General features: G+C 37.5%; 1 long non-coding RNA gene across 1 annotated transcript in view; it reads right to left on the reverse strand.

Moving 5' to 3' along the window:
• Nucleotides 1-2,326: 2,326 nt before the first annotated feature.
• The window catches only part of LOC125909284 (uncharacterized), a 92,553-nt gene continuing 81,258 nt past the window's right edge, over nt 2,327-13,621 (reverse strand). The window contains exons 3-4 of the long non-coding RNA XR_007453642.1: nt 7,223-7,301; nt 2,327-5,311 (exon numbers count right to left, since the gene is read on the reverse strand). This is a non-coding gene — a long non-coding RNA (uncharacterized LOC125909284). The remainder of the gene's footprint in view (nt 5,312-7,222; nt 7,302-13,621) is intronic.

Genomic DNA, 13,621 nt, shown 5'->3' on the forward strand with positions numbered 1-13,621 from the left:
TATTTATTTTTGACAGAGAGAGAGAGAGAGACAGAGCATGAGTGGGGGAGGGGCAGAGAGAGCGAGAGACACAGAATCTGAAACAGGCTCCAGGCTCCGAGCTGTCAGCACAGAGCCCGACACGGGGCTCAAACTCACAGACCGCGAGATCATGACCTGAGCTGAAGTCGGACGCTCAACCGACTGAGCCACCCAGGCGCCCCTATTATTATTATATTTGTTATGGTGAACCATGATCAGTGATCTTTGATGTTACTATTGTTAATTGTTTTGGGTCACCATGATCCATGCCCATATAAGACAGTGAACTTCATCAATAAACGTTGTGTGTGTTCTGACTGCTCTGTTGACCACCCATTTCCCCATTTCTCTCCTCCTAGACCTCCCTCTTCTCTGAGACACACAATATTGAGTAGGCCAATTAAGAACCCTACAATGGCCTCTAAGTATACAAGTGATAGGAAGAGTCGCACATCTTTCACTTTAAATCAAAAGCCAGAAATGATTAATCTTAGTGAAGAAGTCATGTTGAAAGCTGAGACAGGCCACAGGCTTCTTCAACCATTTAGCCACGTTGCAAATGCACAGGGAAAGTTCTTGAAGGAAATTGTAAGTGCTGCTCTAGTAAACGCATGAATGAGAATGAAGCAAAACAGTCTTCCTGCTGATCTGGAGAAAGTTTTAGTGGTTTGGAGAGGTGGTCAGAAGAGCCACAACAGTCCCTTAAGCCAAAACCTAATCCAGAACAAGGCCCTAACTCTAATTCTGTGAGGCTGACAGGTGATGGAGCCGCAGAAGGAAAGTTGGAAACCACCAGAGTTTGATTCATGAGGTTTAAGGAAGGAAGCCATCACACGATGAAGCAGCAAGTGCAATGTAGAAGCTGCAGCAAGCTACCCAGAAGATGCAGCTAAGATCATTACTGAAGGTGGCTACACTAAATGACACATTTTCAGTGTAGATGAAACAGTCTTATATTGGAAAAAGATGCCATCTAGATTTTCACAGTTAGAGAGGAGAAATCAATGTATGGCTTCAAAGTCAAAGGACGGGCAGACTCTTTCGTTAGGGGTGAAAGCAGCTGGTGACTTTAAGTTGAAGCCAATGCTCATTGGCCATTCTGACAATCCTAGGGCTTTTCAGAATGATGCTAAATCTACTCTGCCTATGCTCTATAAATGGAATAACACGGCTTGGATGATTTCACATCTGTTTACAACATGCTTTACTGAATATTTTAGGCCCATTGTTGAGACCTACTGCTCAGAAAAAAAGACTTCTTTCATATTATTGCTCATTGACAATGCACATGGTCACCCAAGAGCTCTCATGGAGATGCACAATGAAATTACTATTATTTTCATGCCTGCTAACACGATATTTATCCTGCAGCCTCTGGATCAAGGAGTGATTTTGACTTTCAAGTCTTATTATTAAAAAAATACATTTCATAAGGCTATAGCTAGGGCCTTTGGAAGTAATTAGGTTTAGATGTGGTCAAGAAAATGAAGCCTCCATGACAGAATCCGTGTCCTTATAAGAAGAGAAAGGGCCTGTAGTGTGCCATGTGAGAATCAAATGAGAGGACAGCTACGTGGGAACCAGGAAAGGGTTCTCATCAGGGACTGAACCAGCAGGCACCTTGATCTTAGACTTCTAGTCTCCAGAGCTGTGAGAAATACATTTCCGTGTTTAAGCCACTCCATCTGTGTCATTTGTTATGGCAATATAGATTGACTGAGGCAAATGATGAATTTAACTCTCCTTCTGCTTTATTTACTTGCTGAGAGATAAGCACCTATTGGATCTCCTGGAGCTAACGAGAGTGAAACAGATTGAATGAGTATTCTATAATAGAAAATCTATACAAAAAAAAAAGTCTTGGGGGCAGCTGGGTGGCTCAGTTCATTAGCGTCCAACTCTTGGTTTCAGCTCAGGTCATGATCTCATGGTTCCGTGGGACTGAGTCCTACATCAGGCTCCACAATGACAGTGCAGAGGCTTCCTGGGGTTCTCTCCCTCTCTCTCTCTGCCCCTTCCCTGCTTGTTCTCTGTCTTTCTCTCAAAATAAATAAGTAAATATAATGTGTGTGTGTGTGTGTGTGTGTGTGTGTGTATACATGTAATTGTTATTGGCTTAAGTGATTTAGTGATCACTAGTATGCAAAGTTATATGTAGATCTTTCAGTTGATTTTTTTAACAAAATAATTACGGAACACCTTTTATGAAACAGAATTAATGACCATGACTACAAAGATGGGTGATTGCTTTCAACATTTTTTTTTTTTTATCCTATAGCTGAAGAAGAACTCTGTGACATTCAGGAAAGATTAGATCACACCCATTTTATTCTCACATAAATGTTTTTAAAAGAAGGAAGAGCATTTTTGTTTTTTGTTGAGGAGGATTCTTGAACAAAAGAAAGGATTAAAATTATACATTGTAAATTGTTTTCCCACTCTTGATATTGTTCAATACTAATGGTTACTTGAATATAAAGCAGTTCCTTTCAAGTAACCGGAACTGATGTGATCCAGAGTGTAAGTATATCTTCCTTGACTTCTCTGTAAAGTTGCTGCTATCAATCTGTTACAAAGATATTGTAGGAAGAGTGCATAATATGAATGCGGAGGCACATGGACATTGTTTTATCACCTTAAAACCAACTACTTCTGAGCCCATATATCAGGACAATTTTTCTTACAACTTCTGTATGAATCGGTGGAACTCATAAAAATATTATAAATTAAAACAAGACAAACAAGATGTTGCATGGAGACAATCATATTAGGTACATACTTGAAAAATATTAAAAAGCTTTTTGTCACCTAGTATGTGAAGCTTCATTTTGGGGATCACATCAATAAAAGTCCCGAACATCATGAATCATATTTTCCAGTCTAGCATATGAATGAGTGATAAATCTACACCCCAGTAGGTCATCTTAGAGAGAAAGATAAAACAATGACTAGGCCACAACCTTAAGTACCAAGGTAGGGAAGCCAAAACAAGCATTTTAGTGTTGCTCCATCTCAAAGGAAAACAAATGTCCTTTGAACATTGCACATGTGTAGTCCAGTAACTACAGGAATAATCCAGCAGCTGACACTGTGTTCAGAAATAATTGTTCTTGTAGGATAATGTGAAATTAAAAAAAAAATTGTCTACTAATTTTTGGATAAAGCTGCTATAATTAATTTTGATACAATTTCAGGTTTATTTTGGTAAACTAGAAATTAATTCTATCCATTATGGTAGGATTGGGCTTCTTCTGAAAGCCCGAATATGGATGTTAGCATCTACGTTTTCATATTTAGTGAAAATGCATATTGGTTACACCTCTCTTTACTAAGGAGGACCTGTTTATAGGAAGAAAGAAGAAGGAGATATTAAAAAAGCAGTCTAAAGTCATAACGTAGAGGATTTTGTGGATCATGCAAAGAGTTTAGAATTCATCTTCTGTATAATAGTGAACACAAATGAAGAGTTTAAATGTAGAAGAACAGATACATATTTGGAAAATTCCCTATATATAGTCACTCTTTCGATAGTAAGGAACATTGGGTTTTACTAGTGTTGCTTAGAATTTGAGTCCTTTCATAAAGACATCAGATTCTAGGGTTTTGGTCAAAATTCCCTGGCAGGATACAATAAACTGAAACACTTTATGTTAGGGCTCAAAAATATTTTGCGCGCTTGCCTTCTAAATTCATGACTTTAGATCGTCCTGTATTTTCCTAATCAACGCCATTGAACAACTACAGTGGAACTAGATATGGAAAGGCAGGAATGGATTCAGGAAAATGTCTCCCTTACAAGATTTAGGTTTTAAAATATGCAAATGGGTTTTAGCTGAAAGAGAAATACGTCACATATCGTAGTTTCTCACATGCTCATCAAAAACACCACTTATTATTTTATTAAAAGATAATATCAATTTTGGGGCGTTTAGAATTATATAGTTGAGAAGATAACCTGATGACTCTGAATTCAAGGATTTCTGTAATGTAAATGCATATGGTATTAGAAGCAGAAAAAGAAAAAAGAAAAAAGGGGGAGGGTAGAAGAAAGTGATACCCCGCAGCAAAGATGAAAAGAAGCAATTTAGCGATTAATCATGTCTCAAGAACTTATTTTTTTAAGTTTATTAATTTTTATTTTGAGAAAGACAGAGACAACGTGAGTGGGGGAGTGGCAGAGAAAGAGAGAGAGAGAGAGAGAGAGAGAGAGAGAGAGAGAATCCCAAGCAGGCTCCCTGCTGGCAGCTCAGAACCCAGCAAGGGGCTTGAACTCAAGAAACCAGGAGATCATGACCTGAGCTGAAACCAAGAGTCCAATTTAAGTAGCTGAGTCACCCAGGCGCCCCTCTCCAGAACTTATTTTAATTCCCTAATATTTTATCTAACATGCCTCCAAGTCTCCCCAAGGCCTCACAAGATTTTCTGACATCACTCTTTTTTCATGAAGGTGTGCTTCTGGGTCTTGTCATTTGCCAAGCCGGTCAGCATTCACACCTCCGTCCATTTCCTTGGTTGTGGGGTATCTCAGCGAGTGATGGGCACTCCCACTGCCTCTAATTGGATGGATTTGCTACCTACCATGACAATAGTTAGAAATTAAATTGTTTTCTGTAAGGATTTTCTGCATCTTTAGAATGATTACTCTATTTGTCTGCTCTTTTCTTGTAATTTTGGTGTATATACAGGCAAAATGGGGAATATTCTCCCCAGATCTGGTATTTCCTCAAATATAAGCATAAAGCCTCAGTCTCATAAAGTATCAGAACTAAATGGTAGTCATGGATAGAACTGTTTAAACAAAACGCAGTGACTAGTAAAACCACTTTATGCTTTTTAATTAGTCTACCTCGGCGCCAGTTGGAATTTAAGGTATGGCTTCAGATATTACTCGAAAACACTAATAATAATATCCCCAAACTTAACACACTTTACCATCCAAAAATATATGATACTCACATGTAACTTATAAAACAGTTTTCATAACATTAAATAAAACTTAATATGATCTAATATACACTATTTGCCAATCTGATAAGAACTAAAAATAGAAAAATAGAACTAGTGATTATTCATGTTAGACCCCAAATACAAGTTTAAACAGTCTTTGTAATTTTGAGATTTAAATGAACTATTTATAATACAATCCTGCAGAAAATAGTCCATGTCTCTGAATCGAGATACCAGAGCAGACTTATGGTTGCCAAAAAATGACAGTTTCGGACATTCCACATGTCTGAATGATGGCTTCATCCGACTTCACAACATCTGCTTTTGGTAAAGGTCTTGTAGTCTTGTAGCACATTGCAGATATTTCAGGGAAGAGAGAGAATTCTTTGTCAAAACAGAATTATCTGGAATTTTGCTGTAAATTATGTTTAGGAGCCCAACCCTTTTGTGTATATAGTTATTAAGAGATTAATTATTAACTCAAAAATAATATTCTTCTATGTGCTGGCCTCCAAAATCCCTGATCTTAGTGGACTCATAGGTTAAGTGTGGCATTCCACAAGTAAACGGATAATTGGAATACTATGCTGCAATAGATAAGATAGAGCAATACACAAGATATCATGGAAGCAGAGAAAGAGAGTTCCCAGTCTAGATTTGGAGGCTTAATACATAGTCAAAAAAGTAATCTAAAATCAAGGAGCATAAACAGAAATGGACTCAAAGAAACCAAGCAACGGGCTTTTGGCAGCATCTAGTCCAGCCACATTTTGTATGCAAGAACACTGATGTGTAGAAAGATAACATGTCAAGTAATCTAATATAGAGATTGATGAAGCTCAGAACTTTAATACCAACTTAGTTTTCCTTGTACCTCAGTGTACTTAGCAGTCAGTTACCTGAAGTTGTTCTGCCCAGACCTAATTTCTGGACAGGTGACTCCATATTGTGTTGATGACTGGTCCAATCATCATGGATCAGGTGAGTGTGGAATCATGGCGTACAAAACAGCTAGAGCCCGTTTTGCAGTTGGTAGGTGTACTTACAAAGATAATCAAATGAACACATAGCATTGTCTCAGCCACGGAAAGGATTCTGTTACCATATTTGCCTTGAGAACTTTTAGTCACCAAGTCAGAAATGTCTCTGTCATATACCAAGAGGGCAGAAGTCGGGACGACTTGTAGGCAGGATTGTAGGACTTGACCAAAGAGGGATAGAAACCCTTGATGGAAGACTTTTACCACTGGGCAAAAAACTGTTCAGGGCAGTAAATTACTCCATGGGTTGCAGAGAAGGAAGGTTTTGCAGAAGCACATGGTGATGTGTCAAAGGACTTGTCATTTGCCAAGCCGGTCAGCATTCACACCTCCGTCCATTTCCTTGGTTGTGGGGTATCTCAGCGAGTGATGGGCACTCCCACTGCCTCTAATTGGATGGATTTGCTACCTACCATGACAATAGTTAGAAATTAAATTGTTTTCTGTAAGGATTTTCTGCATCTTTAGAATGATTACTCTATTTGTCTGCTCTTTTCTTGTAATTTTGGTGTATATACAGGCAAAATGGGGAATATTCTCCCCAGATCTGGTATTTCCTCAAATATAAGCATAAAGCCTCAGTCTCATAAAGTATCAGAACTAAATGGTAGCCATGGATAGAACTGTTTAAACAAAACGCAGTGACTAGTAAACGCAGTAAACAAAACGCAGTGACTAGTGTCAAATTCAAGTCTCACTTTATGAAGTTTGCCTCATATTTCATGGCAGAGGGGACCACAAATAGGGAAGAAAGAAAGAGAGAGAGGGAAGAAGGAAGGAAGGAAGGAAGGAAGGAAGGAAGGAAGGAAGGAAGGAAAAGAGAGAGAGAGAAGAGAAAGAAATACCGGAATGGCATTGTAAGGCTCTAATATAATAGATCTCTGAAGTGGTAAAGTGGTAGAGATAGATGGTTAAAGCAAGTGAAAGCTTATCAGAACAAAGGTAGGTGGGGGACAGTATCAGCAATTAACCTCTGTGGCTAGGGACTCCAATTTCTCTACAGACCTCAGAGAAAGCACCTGAGATAATTTATTATCCAGACTTCTGAGATTATTATGTATCATATTGAGAGCATATTCTGGCTGAATGAAGGTTATATAAGAATTCATGAAGTGCTACTTCATTTGTAAATGAAATATTGATGAGTATATATAACAAAAAAGTAGATGCCATTTCTTGCAATAATTACCAGGAAAAACAAGCAACATAAATACCTTTGTATATTTTGCTGTTCTTTGCATGAGAAGATAACGCTATAGACATACTGCAAGATTCATGCTTGGAGTAACTTTTCTGAAAAAAAAAAAAAAAAAAAAGGAATGAAATGAAGGTACTCTTGAACAAAATTAGTAAGTAATCCACAAAGCCTGTTTTTTTTCTTGACTTTATTATTAGCATGTCATAATCTCAGCTACTGAGTGGTATTTCTAAAGAGAATATATTTCAGGTTGTAAACTTTACTATTTATTTCGGGTAACATTATATAAACCTGATAATGATTTCGGGACTGATTATAGGACTCCATTTGCAAACTTGACTAGGTCTGTCATTTTATTAACAACGTCACTATCCCTTCACGTGATTACTATCTTATCTTATCTTATCTTATCTTATCTTATCTTATCTTATCTTAGTGTTACAAATAAAAATGGACAATTATTTAATATAATAATTTAAAGAAAAACAAACTATGGAGGTCTCATGAAAATGAAGACCATTTGGAGCATTAAAGCTTCCATAATCGTGGGAAAACTGGACAGTTATATGCAAAAGAATAGAACTAGACCACTGTCTTACACTGTACAAAAAAACTAAACTTAAAGTGGAATAAAGACTCAAATGTGAAACCTGAAACCATAAACCCCCAGAAGAAAACAGGGTAGTAATTTCTTTGACATCAGGCATAGAAATGCTTTTTCTAGATATGTCTCACCAGGCAAAGGAAACAAAGCAACATTAAGTTATTGGGACTACATGAAAATAAAAAGCTTTTGCACAGTGAAGGAAACCATCAACAAAATGGCAAGGCAACCAACTTACTGAATGGGAGAAGATACATGAAAACGATGTCTTTGGGGCGCCTGGGTGGCGCAGTCGGTTAAGCGTCCGACTTCAGCCAGGTCACGATCTTGCGGTCTGTGAGTTCGAGCCCCGCGTCAGGCTCTGGGCTGATGGCTCGGAGCCTGGAGCCTGTTTCAGATTCTGTGTCTCCCTCTCTCTCTGCCCCTCCCCCGTTCATGCTCTGTCTCTCTCTGCCCCAAAAATAAATTAAAAAAAACGTTGAAAAAAAAAAAAATTAAAAAAAAAAAAAAAAAAAAAAAAAAGAAAACGATGTATTTGATGAGGGGTTAATATCCAAAATATATACAGAATGTATATGACTCAACATCAAAGAAACAAATAACCCAATTAAAAAATGGGCAGAGGACCTAAATAGACATTTTCCAAAGAAGGCATAGAGATGGCCAACAGACACATGACAAGATGCCCAGCATCACTCATCATCAGGGAAATGCAAATCAAAACTACAGTGAGATGTCACCTCCTATCTGTCAGAATGGCTAAAATAAAAAAGACAAGAAATAACAAGTGTTGGCAAGGATGTGGAGAAAAAGGAACCTTCATGCACTGTTGGCAGAAACGCAAATTGGTGAGGCCATGTGGGAAACAGTATGAAAGTTCCTCAAAAAATTAAAAATATAATTATCATTTAATACAATAATTCTACTACTGGGTATTTTCTGAAAGAAAGTGAAAACACTAATTTGAAAAGATATATGCACCCAATGATTACTACAGCATTATTTACAATAGCCAATATATAGAAGTAACCCAAGTGTTATCCATAGATGAATAAAGAAATGTGTAATGGGTATATATATATAATGGATATATAATGTGGTATATCTATATATCTAATATAGATATATAATGTGAGGTATCTATATATAGATATGTAATGTGAGATATATATAATGTGATATATATCACAATATGATGTGACATAAATTATGTGATATATATATCACATTATATACATATGTGGTATTATATACATATACATTATATACATTATATACATATAATGTGGTGTGTGTGTGTGTGTGTGTGTATACACACACACACACACACACACACACACATATATATATTTATAATTACTCAGCCATAGAAAAGAATGAGATCTTGCCATTTACAACAACATGAGTGGACCTAAAATGCATGATGCCAAATGAAATAAGCCAGACAGAAAAAGACAAATACCATATGAGTTTACTCATATGTGGACTTTAAGAAACAAAATAAATGAAGAAAAAAGACAAAAAAACCAGACTCTTAAATAGAGAACAGACTGATGTCTGCCAGAGGGGAGGTGGGTAGGGGTGATGGATGAAATAGAGAAAGAGAATTAAGAGGACACTTATCCTGATGAGCACTGAGTGTGTAGAGAATTGTTGAATCCTTATATTATACACTTGAAACTAACACAGCACTATGTTAATTATACTTCAATAAAGTTCCCATAATTGATCATTATGGTTCAGTGCTTATGAACTCTGAAGTCAGCTTCCCTTTGTGCAAAACCTGTGGCATCTCTTCACAGTTCTGAGGATTTAGGCAGAAATTTCATCATATAATTTTTCAGTTTATTTTGCTATAGATAGAGCAAAATACAATGACCTACTTTGCGTGCTGATTAAATGAGATTTTTTTTAAAGTACCTAGCAAAATACTGCTCATAGGAAAAAAAACAACAAGAAATCTTAGCTATCAATATTCTAAGATTAAATGTTAGGAGATAGGAGTTTCTAAATCCTAGCTTAATATTTACTAACCAGGAAATTCCACACATAGCAGGATTGCTTTGAGTTTCAAAGGTAATCTATAAATTCTTCGATGAAGTGTAGTTACTTTGAAATAATTCTGGGCTCACAAATTGTAAGAAATAAACTTTTAAATAACGTCACCTGAATATCCAAATTAAAGAGGTGAAATGCCATACAAGAGTTGTTTCACTGGCATATTGGGGCTGGGCAAAATATGGTCAATTGAATATATGAATAATTCAAATTTATCACAAACATACTTTATTTTTCTTCCATTCATATTGTGGAGAAAAATTTTAGTCTTTGGTTAGTTCAATAAAAACAGCCAACTAAGTACTACTGAAAGACTCTTTAGTGATTTGTGATCTTATAGGGCACCTATAGGTTTCCCCCCGAAACCTGCACGCAAGAGGCATACCATTGCAACTAGAGATTTGTTATTAAATTGATGCACAGCTGAGATATAGGCAAATACATCTGAAGTAACAGAATTGTTAAGAATACTGAAGAAATCTCACTGAGTCCATTAATATATTCAGAGAAAATAACTTGTCAATCAGAAAAAAAAAAAGAGAGAGAGAGAGAGAGATTGGTCAGGAAAGTGAGCCTTCAAGCATGATTTGCAGAGGCAAGTATCTGTAACATCAATTCAAGCACAATTCAGAGGTTCTTTAAGAAAGAAAATATTCACCAAAGTATTTATGGTGCTATTGGTAAACCATTCCAGGAGAGAGGTAGACTACCTCAAGGTAATTCTATTAACATATTCCTTTCAGTGTAGGAAATTCTAATTATAATAGAATCAGCATCAGAACAGGGGCATTTAAAGGATTAGCATAAGAAGGGTCCTAAGTAAAATTTAGTTCCATTTATAGAAATTCCTATTGTTTAAATATAGATGCCTTTCATTTCAAAATTATCTGGTCCTTACACTAATTAATAAATTATGATTTGGCTTCATATTTCAGTTCTGTGAACTATTGGTTTTTGTGTCCCTGAGGAAGGAATTGCTTCTTAATGTGTAGACCTATCAAGTTTCTGACCATGAAAATCTGAGCACCAGGTCTTGCCTGAGGTAAGTCCCCAACCCCCAAGGTAGGTATGCTGGCTCCTTCTGGAAACTTCCAGACCCCAACTAAGTTTCCATTAGACCATTCATGTAACTCTTGTCTTTATAGGAAATCTATTCTCAGAGACTAGTTACTATTCAGTCTCTTGGTTTTAAAGCTTCTTAATAACCTGTTATTCCAAACCTCTACCAGCAGCTCAAGACTTTTTAGCTCTTGACTCTTCTATCTGCCCTGGGATATCTAAAAGCGTATCTAAATTAATCAGTTTAGAAGGGATCCACCCACCAACTGCATGAATGTCCTGTCTCTCCTGTATTCTTCCCCATTATGGTAAGTGGCACCATTTCATTTAATTGTTCAGGCTTAAAAGCCAGGAGTCTTGCTTTCTTACTCACCCCTGAACAAACTATCATAGCAATTGCTGTCAATTCCTCACTTCAAAACTGATTGCGTTGAATCTATTCACCTCACTACCACCCCGATCAGCTGTTATCCTCATAGTCTATGAACTAGTCTAATATCTTCCACCTTCCCTTTCTCTCATAGATGGGATGTTTGTTACCTGCCCCCCCCCCCACACCACATTTATATGCTGAAATTCTAACCCCCAGTGAGATGGATGTCAGGAGGTGGAAGCTTTGGTAGATAATTGGATCATGAGGACTGAGGTCTCATGAATAGAATTAGTGCCCTTATAAGACATTAGGGAGTTTCCTTTTTCTGTACTTGAGGAGGCAACAAGAAGAGGGCCATGTACAAATCAGAAAGAGGGCTCTCACCGTAACTCAATTTGGCCGCACCATGATCTCAGATTTTACAGCTTACAGAATGGTGAAAAGTACATTTTTGTTTGTTTGTTTGTTTGTTTAAGCAACCCAGTTTATTCTGTCTTAGCAGCCCAATCTAAGACTTGTCCCAGTGATTTTTTATACCCAGCCACCAGGGTTATTTTTTTAAATTATGAACCCCTTCATGCCATTATCAGACATCTAAGATTAAAATGCACACACTGAGGGGTGCCTGGGTGGCAATCGGGTAAGTGTCCAACTTCAGCTCGGGTCATGATGTCATAGTTCGTGGGTTTGAGCCCCGGGTCAGGCTGTGCTGACAGCCCGGAGCCTAGAGCCTGCTTCGGATTCTGTGTCTCCCTCTCTCTCTGCCTCTCCCCTGTTCATGCTCTGTCTCTCTCTCTCTCTTCTCTCTCTCAAAAATAAATAAATATTAAAAAAATAAAATAAAATCCACACACTGAATGCTGATTTATGAGGCAGTCCAAGATCTGCCCTCTGATGGCTTTTGCACCCCAGCATCTCCTCTTGGCCACCGGATTCCAGACCCACTATGGTGTTCTCTCTTCCCTTAAAACAATTTTTTAATGTTTATTTATTTTTGAAAGAGAGAGGGAGAAAGAGCATGAGTGAGGGAGAGGGAGACGCAGAATCTGAAAGCAGGCTTCACTCTCTGACCTGTCAGCACAGAGCCCAATGTGGGGCTCGAACTCATAAACCGTGAGATCATGACCTGAGCCAAAATCAGACGCTTAACCTACTGAGCCACCCAGGCGCCTCTCTCTTTCCTTTTTAATTCTCAGTTCTTGCATTTTTTGGTAAGTAGCCGGTACGCCCATCATGGGGCTCAAACTCACCACCCCAAGATCAACAGTCACACACTCTACTGAGCCAGCCAGACGACCCTCGTTCTTGCAGTTGTTAATTCTCTGCTTGGAATTCTTTCTTCCTAGGTCTTTCCCATGGTTCAGCTCTGACTGTGAAGTATCACCCCTCAGAGGGTCTTTCCTACTGTAACCCCACAGACATTCTTTTGCAAAACACCATGCTTTGTTTCCTTCATGATACATGCCATTTCCTCATAGAATCTCATCTGTTTCTGTCTATGAAAACAGGGTAGCTGTGGGACAGATTCTTGGTTGTTTTCCCCACACCAAGAACAGGTCCTCCTAAGGATTTATTAAAGGAATAGATTTCACAAGGAACAGAGGTCAGAGGACACTGGGAGAAAATATATTTTGGGGATGACATATTCCAATTTATTTTTTATTTTTTATTTTTCAAAGTCCAGAACTGTGTCAGTGATTACATTTGCCTATGGGCTTTCAACTGGTTAACAATGAGAGCACAACTCACACAAAAGTTTTCTGACTTCTAGTTCATGGTACATTTAACATATCACACCACCTGTTCAATAGCCCTATTCCTCTAGAAATGCACATAGAAGTCATAGAACTTTCACTAACTTTACTTTGCATTTATAGCCCATCTATTCTTATACACAGTAGGGCTTTGAGATAGTGGACAAAATTTAAACATAAATAAAACAGCACTGTGTTGAGACATACACATATATTTTCTGTGTAATTAAAGGGCCATAATATAGTGTGCCATTTATTAACGAATAGAGTAATAATTGTTTTAAACAGTGCTTCTCCCATAGACTAATTAATACTGTTTAAATCAGCATTTCCTACTCACACACAAATTGTAACCTGATTCCCTTAATGTGGTATTTTTATTCTGTCTTCAATGGATTACAATATATTTGAGGGAAAACCCCTACATTCCATTCCTTTTCTCACAAATCATTTGGCATCGTAGTTAATAAAATGCTCACCATACGGTGGAATCCAGCTGCCATGTTCCAGAGTTCATTTCATTTTTCAAGAGGTAACCTCTGAGAACAGAAATAGTTTCTCAAGAGA

This window comes from Panthera uncia (genome assembly GCF_023721935.1).
Source record: "Panthera uncia isolate 11264 chromosome B3 unlocalized genomic scaffold, Puncia_PCG_1.0 HiC_scaffold_1, whole genome shotgun sequence".
Taxonomy (NCBI): Eukaryota; Metazoa; Chordata; class Mammalia; order Carnivora; family Felidae; genus Panthera; species Panthera uncia.